The 18,172-nt window shown below is 44.1% G+C and overlaps 1 long non-coding RNA gene across 1 annotated transcript; it reads left to right on the top strand.

Annotated features, from left to right (window-relative positions):
* LOC110396582 lies at window positions 16,528–17,928 on the top strand. The gene is made up of 2 exons (XR_002437071.1): window positions 16,528–17,057; window positions 17,807–17,928. It is a non-coding gene; the product is annotated as an uncharacterized LOC110396582 (long non-coding RNA).

The raw sequence follows: 18,172 nt of genomic DNA, 5'->3' as shown, positions 1-18,172 counted from the left end.
AAGGACAGTGAAAAATGCCTCCTCACAATGATGGTGAGACTGATGTTTCTGCTGCTTTTTTTCCTGACACAAGTGACTAGGCACAATATCCAAGCAATGTGGTGGGTGACTGTCTCCACAAGACTTTGAAGTTAGTGGGAGACACTCCTCCAAGGCGTGAGGACTTGGGCTTTGCATTGTTCAATGCCAAATTTGCTTATCAGTCAACCAAGATGCAGAGGTGAGGCAGACAAAGTGGCAGCACTGCATAAAAGTTGCGGAGAACATTATCATGGTAGAAAATTCAAGTGGTGAGGAAAGTGCTTCATGGGAGCAAGCACATGCTGTGCTCTGTCGGTGACGATAAGTGTTTTGTGGAACTTCTTGGTGTGAAAACGAATGAACTTTTCTGCTAGAAGCTTGATGATAAAGCAAATGGTGGTGTATGAGATACCTGAGGCTAAACAGTCTGCCAATTTTGAGGCAGCTTTGGAAAAAGTTAGAAAATAGCTTGGTAAATTTTGTTTGATTATCTCACTTGGGATCTAGTTTTGTCAGTCCAAGCAGGCTGCTGGTCCATTGCTGCCTGCAGGTGAATGATGGAAGTGTCACATTAAATCTCAATAGTCACTGTACATTCTGTACCATCAACTAAACTTATGGTTCCCTGAATTTCCATGACTGAGGCATGCTGTGCCATCTTCCTCACTGTGTCTTCTTGGCAAGATCTTGGAGTCTTTGTTGCCATGAAACAAAGGAGGCAAGCAAAAGATGTCATTCATGCATCATCCTGCCATGGAAATGATCCCAGGCCTCACTGTTTAGTGACAGCAACCAGCAGTCCTCTTATTCCCTTTCAAGAATTATTTAAACTTCATCTTAAATGCACTTTGGAAATGTATTTGTTTTTCATTTATTGGAAAGGTCCATCCTTCTCTCATTGTTTGGATCATTTGCAACTTACTTCTAATCCTTTTCATGCCCAGTTAGCATTTGTTTGTTCATGTGCCAAGGTTACATTCTAGCTTAAATAACTTTTTCCCCTCCCTTAGGTTTATGGTTTCTTGATGTATTTACAGTCAGCACTTAACATCCCCTCTCAGCCATTGTTTTCCAAAACAAACAAATAAATAAATAAAAAGAAAAAAAAATTTCTTCTGCTCTCTTGTAAAACAAATTTTTGTAAGGACATAAAATTACAGAATAACAGTCTTAGATAATTACTGGCTCCCGCCAGTTAGTCAGCACTAACCACAGACTCTTCCTGCGTTCAGAAAGGGTGTGTAACATGTTTCAGCTCATAACCATGGCTAGCACATTCAAATACAAAGGCCTAAGTCTTTACCTCTGGTTAGGATTATATGTAAATTGTGTCCTATACTAACGTGATGAGCACTTCAACTGTCCATTGAATTCAAAGTCTAAATACATACCCATTGACTAAGGTCTTGAAATAATAAGCATTATCAACAACATAGGACAATACTGCTCTAACTGTCAGCATTTTCATTCTATCCACAGTATATGCTCACAAGCAGCCACACCTCACTGAGCTTCTGTAGCTCCTTACACCTAAGTGCAGTAAAAATAAAATAAAATAAAATAAAAAAAATTTATTTCCCTCTCCATACTTACTAACCTGAATTAAAGAGGAGATATCAATTATCCAAGGACAGAGGAAGTTGGAGGTAGGCACAGGAAATAACCACTTGAGGAATCAGACCCCCATCTTCTGCTGGTAATCTTGGTCTATCTCGTTTGAAATCAGAAAAGGAAGAAGACTAGAGGAGGTTGCTGATTAAGAAGTGTGGTGATGAGATCATGTTTAAGATTACTTTTTCCCTTTTGTCTCTGGGCTTAGTTGCAGATAAAACTAGTGAACATTGGAGGGTACGGTTTATACTTTCTTTGATTTTGTAAATCTGTTGACTAAAGGGACAGGAAAAGTGCATCTTTCTTGTCCCATTAATCATTTTGGTTTTCAGCATTTTCAGTAGTTGGCATTGGATTAGCAGTCCTCCTGGAAATAAATAACCATTGTTTAATTTTGTCTGCAAATGGCCTGCTGCAGTCCCTGTTTATGATTCATAAGTCTTCCCCTCTATAAATAATACAAGGGTGCAATGTCCTAGCACATTGCTCTTGGCTTCTTAACTTCCTTCCTGTCAGTATCTTTTCCTAATTCTTTCTTCTTTTTTTTTTCCAGATTATTAAGGAGTAAGATTAGAATGGTCCTGCCCTTTTCTTGTTGAAATATTCTGGTTCCAGATACTTCAATCTACTTTTATATTTTGAATTAATCTATCGCGATAATTGGGAACTCTTAGAAATAATCCATACTTATTTACTGATTTAGTTTTGCTATGAATGCCCTGCACTGAGTGCTATGAGCATACAGTCTATCAATCTTAGCTTCTCCAATTAAACAAGCAAAAAAAATCCTTTATCTACAGCAGTTTTTAGATTGTCTTTCAAGTGGTTTCTCCAATTTCAGTGAATGCAACAAAAAACAGAGGCATTTCAATAGAAAGTCTGAAATGATGGCCAGTCACTGAAACTGGATTAAGAATTAGGTAACAATTTATTTCATGTAACTCCACAGCTTTGCAAAGATCCTATTCTTTATTTATTTGGCAACTACATTTTGAGATTTAAAACCTCTTCACAGCACAGACATCCCCATATCCAAGGTTCTTCCTACAAAAATACTTTCTGTCTCCACAGGGGATAGATCTTCCAAGATCTTTCTGAGAAACAAAGAAGCTGAACCTGTACCTACCTCTTGTTCAACCACGTCCATGGAACACAGCAGTAGGAAGCTAATTTACCATAAGGAAACAAAACAGCACACGTCCTGTTCCAGAACCATAAGGTGGAGCTCCCTAATATCTGTGCTCCCACCTCTGTGGACACACTTTGGTCTATCCTTCCCTCTGTCTGACTGGGTTTCCTCTTAGCCAAATACTTATCTGAGCCATCCCTAGGATCTTACAGCATGAATAATGCTTTCTTAGAACAGTCCCAAAGATGAAGAGAATTGCTTTATCTGTGTCTATATTTTATTTCTAGGTTAACATCTAAAGGACACTGAAGCATATCCAGACACTTTTAGGGCCTATTTTCTGGAGGGAAAATCCAAGACATTGCTGTCCTCTGGTCCTTTTTGTAGTGGGGAGATTGGTCCCACTTTGTGTGAATACATACACACTGGAATTGTAACATGGAGGTCAGTGGTCTTTCCTGGAGGCTCAAAGCATCCTGTAGTACAAAGAAGAAAGGCAGAGGGGGTTAATGAGAAGAAATAAAAACAGCAAATGAGTAATATTTTGCAGGGTCAGGGGCCCAAGATAGAGCTCACAAGCTGTGGGAGGCTATACAACTAAAAATATGGCCATTAGTACATGGTACAGCCACTGCTTCTACCACAGGCCAGCTTAAATTATACATATCAATGTGATGAGAAGTTCAGGGCTGTGGGCTCAAAGAGAAAAGAGAGGCCCAGAGCAACAGGCGAGACAGGGAGGCACTCAGATTTGATTCCAGACATTAGCAAGACTTGGAGTGACAGGTATGTGATGAAAGAGAAATTTAACCCTGCCTTGCACAGTGGATTATTGCAGCACTGATAGGAAAAATGTCCTGGTTTCACAGCTTTAGACTTCAGCACCTAAAGACCTTTTCTGCTCGCTGCTTGAACTGCCTGAGTGATCTCTCACTTTAAAAGCCTTCATGAAGCTGAATAATATTTATAGTTCTCCTTTAACTTTTGCCTAAGCTGCATGTAAATGTGTATACCCTGCCGTCCTGTCACAGCTACAAACCTGCCCATCATCTAAGGTCACGCCCTCATTTACACCCTGACCCCAGTCACTCGTGCTCAGCTACAAAGAGATGCAGCAGACCACCAACCCCTGTTGACCACTTCTTAGCACCATGGTTAAATGTGAAGATGTGTTTGTGTCTGGTTGGGCCACATGAGAGACAAGAGTTGTTAAGCTTACAGTACTGGGATACTGGAGGGGGAAAGATGAAAAATTTCTTTGTGGGCTTCTCTAAATGAAACACAAGCCATCACTCAATTCATGCTAACTAGAAATAGGAAAATTTTCTAATTCTTTCATGTCTACATCTACATCTAGATCTATGTCTACATCTACATCTTTGTCTACGTCTTCGTCTATATCTGTATCTATAACTATTTCATCTACATCATATATATGTCAGGTAACAACACAAACTGTAAACTTGGCAAGCACACACCAAGCCAGACCCTATTCTTGTGGCTAAGTTTCACCCAATTTGCTCTGAAAAATTCGAATTTTATTCTAAGAGAAGCAAGACTCTTCAGGAAAGAGGTTTTGAAAGCCTACATGACAGTCTTCTAAATATTTGTGTATTTACAAACTTTCACAAAGTTCGTTCTGCTGTAATTTTATAAATGAGCCTTTCACTTTAGAGATAATTATGTGCAGATGAATTTAGACCTCATTTACTCGACAAAATACAAATGGAAAGACTGTGTTCCCAGTGTAAATGTTAAAGACACAATATTAGGCCCTGAGGTGAGGTAGGAGAATACCCACAAAACGTCCCAAGACACAGCAGGTTTGGGAGGGCTCTGTCAAAGAGTTGTTCATTTTTTAGGCCAGAAAATAACAAGCTTCAGTTGTGTTGGTGTTTAATATAAACACTGGATTCGGAAACCTAAAATGAATGTTGACCCACACAAAGAATATCTTTGCAATTCGTGGAGCAATTGAAAGAACAAAAGGGAGGATAATGCACAAGAAATTCATTACAAGAAAGAAAACAGGTATCCCAGAAACGTCTGTGTTGCCCCAGCGTGACAGGGATTCTCAGGCAATTTGGTTAGGAATATGCCTGCTGTTAATTTAAAATGTAGCATACCCAGCCGGAACTCTTTCCCCAAAAGCTCTACTTTTTGGGAACTCAGGGGTGTTCACTTATGCAGAAGACGAAGCAGATTCACAGCTGTACACGGTTTTCAATCAAATTTTAATGTTTCATGTGTCACTCTGAAGTCTACTTTTAAAACTATTTTGTTCCCATTTGTTTGCCCTTTGACCCTCGGAGAGGTTTGATTCATGAATCCTTGCCTCCTGCAGTGCATTTCCTGGCAGAAGTAATGGAGTATGAGGTCTGACGGGCCCAGCATTGCTCTGTTCAAATAAAACAAAAATCCAGCCAGAGATACATAGGAAGGAGGTCAAGCTTTTAATTTTACCAGCGACCAGAGGGCTGAGCAGAACATCTATCAGTTATTAAATCTTCAATTTTCTGCCTCTCCTTGAGGCTTGCCCTCACTCCCCTTGGGAATGCTGGGCAAATCAGACTCAATTCAAATGCTTCATATGGTTGAAGCAGAAAAGGGAACAAAACCATGGAATGAATCCTCCTCGTGGGTAGCCAGGCAAAGCTTGCCGAGAGCAGTAATGCTCACTGCAAGTAGACAGGAGTCCTGTCCATGTATCAGAGGGCAAATATGGTTTCTCTTTGCTACAGAAAAAAGCAAAAGAAAGCCAGTTCACGTGCTGTTGTGGCAGCCATTGTTCCCCTGTGTGCAATGTCTTCTGTAGCAGACACTACTTCTGCCAAGGGTGTCAGGGCATTGCCTCCTCCTCCTGCCTCTATGCCCTGAGGAGGAACATGTACCTGGTACCTTTTAGAGAGGGACCAGGCAACACCTCCTGTCAAGACACAGTGTGATACTTGGTCAGACATGTACAAATGACTCACTGTGCACAGATGGGATTAGAGGCTAACAAGTTATGTAAAGCCCTGCTTTTCTTCAGCAGTATCACACAGTCTGAAGCATTACTCTGCTTCTTCAGTGTCAACTTGGGCCACCTTTGCCTTTTTCCTGCGCTGTTTTTCAGACTGCCAGCACTAGGGTTTGATACCTGAGACACCTTGCAACTGTGACTGCCCCTGCTGGGGCAGAGGCCCAGACACTTTCTTATCTCCCTTTCCATGCTCCACATGAGGAGGGCTGCAGTTTTTCCACTATGGCTGGAATATATTGCTAACTTGTGCTATTGCAAGCAGACCTTCTCAATTCATTCCCAGGCCAGTATACTTGTACGAATTCTGTGTGTGGTTTGGGTTTTTTTGACCTGTAGTTAGTTCTAGAGCACCACCCTAATGGTCTGCTAACAAAATCAAACCCCTTGGTTTGCAGAGCATGTAAGGAGTAAATAAGGAGAGACTGTTCTGCTTCTTTGCAGTAGATTTGGCTGGGGAAAAAAAAAAATTGACCATTTATCTCTGTGTTTCATTTCAGAATACAACAGATTTGCCTCCTGAGCTATTTCCATTACCCAGGATCTCCTCTTTCTATTGCTGCTGTCTGGTAGGCACTGTCTTTACTTCTGATTTTTGAGTTTGTTGTTAACTTGTCTTTTATTCTTTTTATTTCTCTGCCTTATATACCCAGGTGATTTCAGTTACATCTTGGACTGCAGAAACAACCCTGTGTTGACCAACTTACCTCGCCATCTCAGTTTTTCCTTTTGCATTCTACTTAGTATTTCTGTCTGTCCCTTCACCTTCCCATCTGGCAACCAGAACAACAGGCACTGAATGTTTTCCTTTGCAGTGCTTCCCTTGCCAATCAGATATTAACTTCAATTCATCTCCATCTGCATCCCCACTGTCAGATTTGATTTCTCTCTCTCCTCTGTTTCATCACTCTGGTTGTTACTGGAAACTGTTGAGTGTCTTCTTCCTTTCCATCACTTTCTTTATTTTTCTTCATGTGCTTACTGCTAAGTCCCTATTTCTCAGACATTGATTAACTCTTTATCTGCTATTTGCCACCTCTCCTGCATGCTGTGGAAGGACTTCACTCAGCCTCTTACCACATCGTCTTCCCCTTCTCCTAAAGTACATCACTGCCCATATGAGTCCTGCACAGACTCTCACTGGCATCCCAAGGAAAGGTCAAATCTCTTTTGTCTTTCTCCTTGAACATCCATGCACTGCCTTCTGGCCAGCTTCCTTGATTTTGCCTTGTCTCATTCCTTGTCCCATCTGAATACCTTCAGGAGCATCTCTCCTGCTTCTCCTCATGCACATTACAATCTTATATATGACACACTTGAAGAGTCTTAAAGATTAATATGTTTGGATTTCTTTTTGGATTTCAGATTTGAAAGCATACATTCAGAATAAAACTCTGGCATGGCTACTGTCAACTGTTTACGGGCGTTCAGCCTGGTTCCGTGACGAAGGGGACGGGGGACCCATGGACCCACACCCCGGGAAAAGGAAAAAAAGGGTAACGAGATGGGCCTGAGAGCAAAAACAGCGGCAACAATCTGAGGAGAAACAAAATAATTTACTAAATAAGATATCGGAATGCAAAATAACACACTATAATACAATATAATTACAGTTTAAGCTGATAAATCCAATACAATGAGAGAGAATGTCCAAAAATCAAGGTAGGCCTTACTCTACTACCGACGATAAGACGGCTGGGGAGCAAGAGGCTGCCAGGACGAGAGCCGGGCGGAAAGAGAGCAAGTCTTGTGATCTGCGAGTTTTTATCTTTCCCTCTGACTGGAAAACGGTAACAGGGGAGGAAAGTCCCCTGGGAAATGTAGTAGTCCTTCTCTTCTGAGAACCAGGTACATACACTACATGATGTTATGATGTGGAATACCAATAACCGAAAATCATAAAACCATGACAGCTACTTATTTTTTCAGAAGAGAAACCCTTAGGGAAGAAGACTCTTTCAGAAAAAAACACTGGATATGGTGAGATTTACACCATAAATGCCAAACATTCAAAACGATAGCCTTGTAATACAGGAAATCCACAACATTTTTGTTTTTCCTCAGACCATGGTTAAGCATGTGCTTAAATTTTCATGTCACACCTCCCTTGCACTACTAATGACTAGCAAGAGAGAGACTGCTCTACTTCCCTCCTTTAGCTCCAGATGCTAGGACAGCCATCTCCAGTGCCCTCCCAGGAAAAGGGGCCCCATGTCCCTGCAGTTAATGGTTGCTGTTTCTTAATGGTAAATATCATTCAGAAGCCTGAGGAAAAGCAATTTTAGGTTCACCTCCTAGATAAGAAAGAAAATTCCTTCCTGTTACTGATTCCATAATGGAGAATGAACTAACCTGCAGAGTCTGATAAAGCCAGCCCTCCATTTCAGCACTGGCTGTGGGCTATGTTAGCACAGAAGGCCGGCAGCTCACCAGGGATTAACGCAAGACACGCAGAAGAAAGAAAATGATTTGGTTCTCCCACACCCCTGAGGGGAACCATCTTTGTTTTCCATTGTTGATGCCTCAATTATACCATCCTGTCTTACCCCATAGTGCTCCCCCTGGGATGGACACGTGGCCGTGTCACTCTCTGAGCACCCACCTGAGTGCCCATGGGTCTCACACCACAGTTTCTTCTCCCTTTCTGCCTGATGCTTGTGTCAATGTTTGCTTTACTTCACTTGGAGCTCACTACTCAGTAGATGCCAGAGTGCACCCAGGGGGATGTGGCCCAGCAGCGGTGCTCTGCTGTCAGGAGGATGGCTTGCTTGAAAGGTGGTGACAAGTGGTACAGGAGTGGGAAATGTGTTTTCCAGATACCCAGCCTTAACCACCTCCTCTCCTTTCCCTTTCAGGTTTTCTTCCTGTCTGTCTCATAGCTACAGCATGTCCATCAGCGCACATACACACATACTGCTGGTGCCTTTGTGTGCCAGCATGGACTAGCCCCCCAGCCATGATGAAGGGAAAACGTTCCCATGTATGGATTTTGCAGGAAATGGGAAGTGGGTGACAGCGACGGGGGCTGTGACCTGGCAGACCTCTTTGTCTATTGTAACGTGATCCTGCGGCGGGTGGGGGTAACAGGGAAGAGAAGTCTGGCCCTGGGACTGCAAATCACAGCCCGTGATGACAAGAGGGGGCCTAATAAAACTCAGCACTCTTCACTTTTAAATGAAATGTGTGGGGAGGGTGAGTGGGGAAAGGGTAATTTATTGCCTAAAGATATCCTGGGGTATCACTTTCCTAGAAATGCCTTTCACTGGCCTGTAGAGCTTCCGTGATGGAAAATGTGAATACAGCTTGGAGCAGTTAAGGTCTGTATTTGAATTAATTATAATAGCTATAATAACAAGAGTTAAGCAGTGGGAGATGGGGACAAGAAGTTCTTGCATTGTCCTCCATCCTGTCTCATCACTTTGTCCCCTGAGTGCTACACTCCTGAGGGACAGCAGCGCTGCAAGGAAGGGCAGGCTGGGATGTCCAGGTGGCTCAGGCGGCAAGGATACCCCTGCAGGGATGGTGACTGGCTGCATGAACTCACTGGACTGGCATGGGTGCAAAGTGCTCTCCTGCTCTGGCATGCAGGGATATAGCAGGGCTCAGAGGGGCTTCTAGCTCCCCTTTGGAGGAGTCATTTGTTCACTTCTGTTTTCATTGCTTCATTTTGTTGGATTTGGGATTACGGATTATAAATTTCAAACAAAAAACAAACCAACAGAAATAGACAAACTTTGAAAGCTTCGGAAATTCTACTGAAGTCAGCACTTGCAGTGCTAGGAGACTGACATCTCTGTGTAACCACAAAAGAGGGCGGTAAGCCAACCAAACACAAACCCCCATACGACATTCAGTGTGAACTTCTTTCTGGTTGGGCTGGAGATGGATGTCTTTCCCAAAGGATTTTGATAGCTCTCCTTCTGGACCCAGAATTTTTTCTAATTAAATTATACAGAAGGGAAGAAGGAAAGGAAAATTAATTATGAGTGTTTTTTGTTTGTTTGATCTTATTAGATGGTTAAGCTCAATTTTTATTGAATCTTTAGGCAGAGATTCTGGTTTGTTTAATCTATCTGTCTGATTATTATTATATTTCTAGTAGGGTGAACACCAAAGAATAAATGAAAGATAATGAAATAAACAGAGCCAAGTGCGGCTGTGCCCTAGAGCCATCCCATCTCACTGAACAAGTCAGTGTTTCATCTCTCCCAGGCTGAGATTTTGGGACCCAGCTGGCACCAATAAAAAGGCATCACACCAGGGGGGAGAGCTGCGGCTGTGCTACACACAGCCTGCCCCAGCCCTGCACAGGATGAGGGAGGAGATCCACATCTCCTTCCCAGACGTGCTCTGTTTAAACCTGCTCACTGTGTCCCATCGAGCTGGAACTGCGCAGCTGTTCAAAGCATCTTTGCACCATGCCTAAGCATATCCCAGCCTGCAGCACAGCCTTCTGTGCATAGCTGAGCCAAGGCAAAGCAGTGTGGCCTTCTCCTTCAAATCCAGAGAGTGATGAGGACTTTCACATTTTTAAAATGTTCAGCTCATACTAAGCTGAGGTTTTCAAAATGACGTAGTGGGTTTTCTTCTCTACTCCAAATCTGTACTTAGAGTTGTCTCCAGCGGGAACAACCCATGCCACAACAGAGATGCTAAGAGAGAGCATAGGTGATCACTGAATGAATAAAAAGAGTTTCAGGTTCTCAGAGGATAAACACCCACGTGGGGTATACCTAGCAAAACTTCACTGAATTATTCACACATCTCTTAAATCTGAGATTGTACCAGAAATCACAAGAGCCCAAGCTAGTTTACAGGATTGTTGATGAATTCGCTTTTGATTGGGACATAAAAAAATTACCTGGAGAACAATTTCTCACACAACCCTCTCCCCCTCCCCCATCTCCTTCTAGATATTCACTCTCTGCACTGGAAAAGCCAGAGCTGTTCAGAACCGCATTGCACCTGCAGATCTGTTTGGGGGTGGTATCCATGAGCTGCCAGGGTGGAGTTAACATCTGGTTAAACGTTAACACGGGGCTTGGTTCCATCCTTTTACAATGTGTAACCTGCTGCAGGTAAATGATAAACTGTTCTGGGTGCAGCCCTGGTTGCTGAGTGCTTAACTCATGTTTCATGTTGCTGCTGTTCAGAGGAAAAACAAATAACTGTCACTTGAAAGCAGGTGAGTGGAAAGATGCTGCAGTGATTACTTAATCTCTTAAAAGATGTAAAGAGATGAACATTGCACTGGAAACTGTGTTGCCTAGTTCAATATTTTCTGCACGTTTTTAAGCCAACAGCAAAAGTTGCTGAAGAGGAAATAGGAGAAAAATGACTGCCACTCGTTCCTTCGATCACGCCAATATTTCTCCTGCTCTTCCATCCCCTGCTACCCCCTCAGCTCCCAGCGCAAGGCCTTACAAACCTGTACACAGATCCTGAGGCTGGGGCCAGCCAGTGGGACGTGCTGGGCTCACAGCCCAGCCACCACACCTCCCCACAAGCTGCTCGTGGGCTGAGGTTTCGCCTGGCCCCCCAAGCCCTGCAGAGAGGATTGTGCAGTCACTGCCTGAAGGTGAGAGGGGAGGGCGTGCCCTTCCTCTGCAGCATCTGGCATCACCTCTGCTCAGTGGCGGGATGCTGGCTGAGGTGGACACAACCGCACCGCCAGGTACACACCCTCCACAGGGCAAAGAGAGCAGATGCAGCCCAATGTCTTCTCCAGCTGTGCTTGCTCCTTTCTACATCTCACACTTCACCAGCAGCGTTCAGCTGCCCCAGCCTGTGAGGGGACGTCTGATCTTCAGAGAATTTCTTCCAACCTTGGGGCCCTCATCTGCTTCCTCCAGACATCAGTGTGAATTTGTTGCCGTCACCCCCTGTGAGTTTCTGACACTCAGCATTCAGAGGCTGTAGGATGCAAAGTCAGGCAAGAGGATATAGCAGCTGCAAAGTTGCAAAAAATAATACACAGTTCAGCACAGCTGACAGCTGCTTGCTTTCTGGCACCAATTTGAGATGATTTCATCATTTTTCTAACCTGCAGTGGTTTTACAGATTTAATTATTAGGGTTCTTCCTTCTTTTTTTTTTCCTGCATACACTTTTCAGCCGTCCTCCCACCCAGCCTCTCCCTCCACCTCACGCTGGCGTGCACTACAGACTTCCTGCCACACTTTTATAAGCTGCCAGAAGGAAAGTGACCTAGTTCCGTGTCCAGCTCCGTGAGCTGCCTCAGCAGTGCTTTTCCTCCGTGCATCCGAAGCTATGGGCTGCAGTGCAGCCTTCACAGGCTTGCGGCAGCTCCTCTGTGGAGCCTCCAGTCACCGACTTCGGACAGAAGTGGCAGAACAAGATTATAACTGTGTTATTATTGTTGTTATTTTAATCAGTGTGAACTGCTCACAGCAGATGCCTCTCTGAAAATAACTCATCAATCATGGGAGTTGCCCATGAGAGGAGCCGCCCAGAGCCCTGATCCGGCAGCACTTACGCAGCAGGATGCCCGTGTTATCAGTGAGGAAATCCACGTGCTTGGCTCTGTGTACGCAAGTGTCCTCACTAGTTCCTGAAGGCAGCAGAAAGAGAAAGTCCTGCCCAGCCTCATACAACTCTCCTGGCAATGCCTGCTGCAGGGAGAAGTTCCTGTCTGCTTCTACCCATCTGAAGGATGAGGCAGTCTGTTTGCCCTCATCGAGGGACCCTACAGCAGTCCCCTACAAACTGTATTTTCTCCTCTTCAATCTCTCTGTCTTTTTTTTTTCCCCCCAACTGTCTTGAGTATATAAACACCCATAAACTATTCGCCTGGATCTTTCTGGTTCCACATGAACCCCAACCTGCAATTCAGCAGCTAAGCTTTTAGGAGACTTCTTGCCACCACCTCAGTGTCATAGAAGTTAGCAAAATAAGAGCTGTTCATCCTGTTACAGCATAGAGCTAGGCAAAGGAGATCTCAGGGAAGACCTACATAAGAACTCATCAATAAACCAGCAAAAGCTTACTGCTTATTCTATTTTTGTAGAGTTCCTCATTCTGTGTCATTAAAAAAGCCAGTTCCAAATAATGTCAGCAGAAGCTGACTTGCTTTCAGCCACTATTTATGGTAAAACACCTCCAAAACACCACCAAATCTAGAGGTTTCTGTGACCAGATCCTAAGTAGGAGCAATCTCTGCCACCAGTGAAAGCAGAGACACATCACACGGCCTTGAGGCTCTGCTCTTCATTGGAGAACCAAGTAAAACTGGATACAGGCGACAAAGTAAAAAGCAACTTTCAGCTGCTCCCCTGTGAAACACTGCGGCTGATGATCTCGGGCTGTGGGCTTAGTTGGTCAGCAAGGAGAGCAGCCTGCCCAGAACTCTGTGCCCCATCTCACCTGCCCCTTCCTTCAGCTTACTGGCAGTCGTTTTGGACAGACGCCCTGTCCCACCATCTGCAGTAGCACCAGCTTTATTGTTCTTTCTCATTTCTGCAGTATAATTTTCTCTGACTCCTAGGCAGCTATAGTAGATTCCCTAGGGTCTTTGCAAGTTAGATTGGATGCTTACAAGCCAGCATTGTTTTTGTGGATTTTTTTAACCAAGGTAGATGCTACCTATTGGTTACAGAAATCACTGTAATCTTCTGTAAATCCCATCAGTCTATTACTTTCAAGCTGTAACGCTCCTCTACTTAATCTAGATTGATACTGATTTTTCAGTGTGATGGTTATTTTGCGTGGTAAAAATAACAAATTATGTTTTAACTTCTGTTAATTAAATTAGAAGTATTGCTTTAGAAGTTGAAGATGACTGGTCTATATTTCCCAAATCCTCTTTTTCCCCCCCTCTTTTTTCTATTGGAAAAACCCCTCTTCGGTTTTTCAGCATTGTATCTGTCTGGTTCACATACTTGTAGACAGCCACAAGTGGCCCTGAGTTTACTGCAGCCAATACTCTAAAAACTATAAGACAAATTGCAGTGGCCCTAGCCAACTTAAAAAACTTAATTTACCAATATGTTCTCTAATTTTTTTCTTCAGTAATTCAAGCTTATTTTTGTTTTTACCACTACCAAGTTGATTTTTCCTAGCTAGAACATATAAAACATACTTGAGTACTTGATCTTTCTTGCCAATATTTGCCAGCTGGTTTTCCACCTTAGGAGCCTTTTACCTTGTCTCCCTTTCACAGTTAATGTTCTTTTTAATCTTCACTAATCCAATCAAGAAGATTTTCCTGTTCAGTTCACCTCCACTTTCTGAATAACAGATGTCTACAGATGAATTCCAAAAGCTTACAGACTGTCACCCATCCATTACCAAGAAATGTCTAATTAATATAAACTCCATACACCTAATTCTGGTGCTCTGGATGATTCTGACACTTCATAACAATATGATTTTTCTTGCGTGGCAGCAGTATCAGCCTTTGGCTTGTGGCTGGGTCCAGTACTTTTCACCATTAGCCACTAGTTAGATACCTTCCTCACCAAGCTGAGTATGTGGTTCCATGAACAGTTACAAATGGCACCTGGTTTAGGTGGGAGGGGATGTTTGGAGGTTCCTACTCCAACTTTCTGGGCCAGCAGGATTAACATGAAAGCTGATCAGGCCCTCAGGGCCTTGTCAAGTTGAGTTTGAACTAGTCTATGGATGGAGGGCCTGCAGCCTCCCAGCTCTCCTCACCAAACCCTGGGTACCTTGTAGGTTGAGCACTGCTGAGGATGGAGACTTATATTTTTCTGCTCAGCAGAGCAAAACCAGAGCACAAACTAACTCTCTACAAGCAGAGACAGGCGCTGAATTCATTGAATAATCTGCTGCGCATTATTTGCCCGGCTCTATTAATTAATGTTTGTGAAGCATTTGGAGGGCTCAATCCCTTCAGCCATCATTCACCTAAGCTTTGCCCCTAAACTGACATCAGTGAAAAACCCTTAATGGTGGTGGAAGCAGCAGTAGCAGCACTGAATTTTCAAACCTTCCTGAGGCAAGATAAACACGATTTTCCCTTCATTTTATGGTCTGTTGAATCTTCTGTTTTTCTTGTCGTATGGAAGGAATAATATTCATGGCCTTGGAGTATTCTTGCGGTTTTCTGAATACCTCAGCTTTAATTTGGCATCTTCCACAAAAAAAAATGTGTTGCCTCATATACTCCTTCACTGTGAACGTTGTCCCTTCCCCTCTTCCACAGAGGGGTCCTTGCATCTAATAATGAGCCTGCAGAGCAGCTCCTCAACAGGTGAGGAGCCCTACCTTGGTGGGCAGGGATGGCACAAAAAGACAGATCCTGATCGGGAGGAGAGGTCAGCCCAGACCTTTAGCATTGGTCTGAGTGCAACACACCCATCTCAGAAAATAAATCAGAAAACATAATAAGATGCATCCACAGGCTGCCTGTTAACAAGTCCAAACCCCAATGCACAAGAATAAGCTTTGTGGATAAGTGCTCTCTCCACTGAAATGTGCCGTGGGGTGAGCAACAGGGATCGGAGTTGTTCTGACTGATGGTGCCTTCTCTTGGGCTGGGCCCCGGCAGGCACTCCTGGAGTAGAGTCTTCATGTCTGAACCTCTCTAAGGGTTGAGGTTTGGGCTCCCAGCCCTCCAAAAAGGATGTGTTTGAATCACACAAAGAAATGAGAAGTATCTACCTCTTCCAGGTATGTGCCTATTACCCTAGGAACTGAGATTCAAATTCCTGAATTAAATTTCCACCTGTAGAAATTGTATTCTGATATTTCATGTTGATGCAGACCTCACCTGAAAAGAGAAAGGTTTAGCTGTATCTCATCCACCCAGACATATGTCAGTTTGGCTGGAGAAAGAGGACAGTACAGGCATCCCCCATTAAATCTGCTTTTGACACTTATGCTCCTCTCCCCCACTCCTTGCAGATGCCTCAAGGGTTGTCACAATACCTATGGTCAGGAGAGAACATGAACAGCAACTTCAGGGTGCCCTGTGGCCAAGGGGAAAGTCAAAGCAGAGCCACAGCAGCCCGTTTCCCTTGCACAGGGCTGCATAAGGTCTGTAGAGCATCCTACTGCCACTGCTTTGTCTGGCACTACAGCACGTGAAATCCGTAGCTGTTAGGCTACTGCAGATCATGGCAGTGCTTCCAGAGTTTCATGTGTGTGGGACAGGATGAGGAATAACCTATCTAAGGTACTGTCATTGGGTAGCAGCAGAGCTTCCACCTTGAAGTCCCAAGTCCAGTTTACAGTAACACCTTGCAGCTCTATAGCTTTAATGAAGCCCATGACACTATTCTATGCATGAATTCCATGCTTCACAGACCATCTGGATGGTCCAAAGCCTGTGGGGATATCCACAGGGTCATACATCTCTGCATGTGAGGCCAATGCCCGCGAATGCATTAACACTCTGCAGAGTAGAAAATATTCTGGTCAGCAACGTTTTCATGGGAGAGCAAAACCAAGGTACAAATCTGCAGGAAGACAGGGAAGAGCTGCCAGCAGTTTTCTGCCCTATGGCACCACAGTGTGTGTTATAGGTCACTAATTTATCAATTCTGGTATATTCCTGTAGATATTGTGTTTTTGATAGTTTAGTTCATTTTTTAATTAAATATCTGAAATGAAGGAAGACACACAACATCCCCTAAGTATTTAACATTAACCAATCTTGATCAGACAGATTGCGAAAAGAAATAAATTATTTCCAGATTGGGATCGAGTCAGATAATGATCAACTCCCTTCCTTTGCCTGACCTGTAATTCCCCACCCCACCATCAGCTCTTGCAGCAGCAAGCACTGTCCTTCACATGTTGCTGAGCTCTGTGAAACAACAGGGGAAAGACTTCCTGTGAGGGACTTGATCTCCATTTCCAGGTGCAGTGCCCAGCAGCAAGGATGTTGGGCACGCCACACCGCGCCTTTCCTAAGCTCCCCCACCCACAGTTGTTGCTGCCAAACTCTGTGTGCTCATCTGATACACGAAGGGGAAGCTGGCCTCTCCCTGACCTCTAAAAACACAGACACTGAGTGTAACTGGAGGCTGTACCTGTGTTGTCGGTTATTGGCTTTAAGTTTGTCAAGTTTTCCAGGACAAGGAAGAGTAGCACCAAATTACATGTGGGATTGTGGCTGCAGTTGCCCCATGTAACTGTCAAAGGTATGGCTGGAGAACATACATCTTGGTGGGCCGGGCCAGCTACTGCTATTCCTCTTCATGTCTTAGCTGGGGTGAAGGCCAAGTGTGTCTGACGGGCAGTCCTATTCACCAAGATATACCCTGTTCTCTGGAGACAGATGGTCAGCATGGAGGTAAGAAAATACAAGTTTATACAGTATATATATGAGTTTTCTGCTGTGAAGAGGTGGCTTTTGTTGTTGCAAGACCCTTACAGCTGTAAGACATGCAGTACCTTCTAGGCCAGCAAACCCTCAGTACGCTCAATACAAAAAAAATAATGGGGGGTGTGGATGCTTCTCCTTCTGGGAGATCTGAATTAAGATTAAGTACTTGTGCTGGTGGAAACCTTCAGTGGAAACTTCTGTCTTCATGCAGAGCCTGTGCTTACAGAATACTCATGCAAGCCCTCTCCTGCCACAAGGGCACCAGGTTCAGCCCTGCTCTGGGGACTGCTCTCAGCCTGCCCAGGTCTGAGCTGGATGCTACAGCAAAATGTGTGGTGTGTCCACATGCCATGTTTGCTTTGTGGGTGCTTATCAGAAGCAACTGTTTCCAGGTAGCTTGTGTTACCACCACTACAGAGTTATTTCTCCATCCAAATGTCCAAAGCTGGGCATGGACACTCTCTCCAGCACGCACAGGCTACACAAGGTGTCCTTACAGCCCTCTGACAGGAGTGGCAGATGAAGACATGCCAGAACTATCATCCCAGAAGCGGATGCAGTTTCTCTCCTTCGTGGAGTTTCATTTGTAGGGCAGAAAAACGTCGCTTCCGATAACCACATCCTTTGAAGGTCCATCTTCCAGTATGCTCTTTATGCACAGACTTAAGCAGACAGAAATGTGTTTTCTCAGCACTTCTGCCTTTTTGCTTTGCCAGAATGACCAATGTGGACCACAACGAAGAGCTGAAGAGTGGCAGAGTAACAGCTGGTCTGCAGGGGCACGGGCTGAGCAAGAGAGCTGTGTAAATTGCCTTCTGCTACTCTCATTTGCGCACAAGACTAGTACACGCGTGTGTGCTTGTTCAAGGAGAGGATCAATGAGTTAGGTGGTGATGGAAGCAAGGGCTCCCTCAAGGCTCTGGGTCTGCCCCCTCCCAGATTTTACTGGCATTTTCTGAACACTTCTATTAGCTCAGTGGGCACAGCTTGTATGCAAACAAATACAACAATGCTCAGTAATTGTTTGGTATGATGGGAGCTTGGGTCTCTCTCTTTCTTTTTTTTTTTTTTCCAAGCATTGT

The sequence above is a fragment of the Numida meleagris genome, chromosome 3 (genome assembly GCF_002078875.1).
Source record: "Numida meleagris isolate 19003 breed g44 Domestic line chromosome 3, NumMel1.0, whole genome shotgun sequence".
NCBI lineage: Eukaryota > Metazoa > Chordata > Aves > Galliformes > Numididae > Numida > Numida meleagris.
This window is presented reverse-complemented; position numbering and strand designations above follow the sequence as displayed.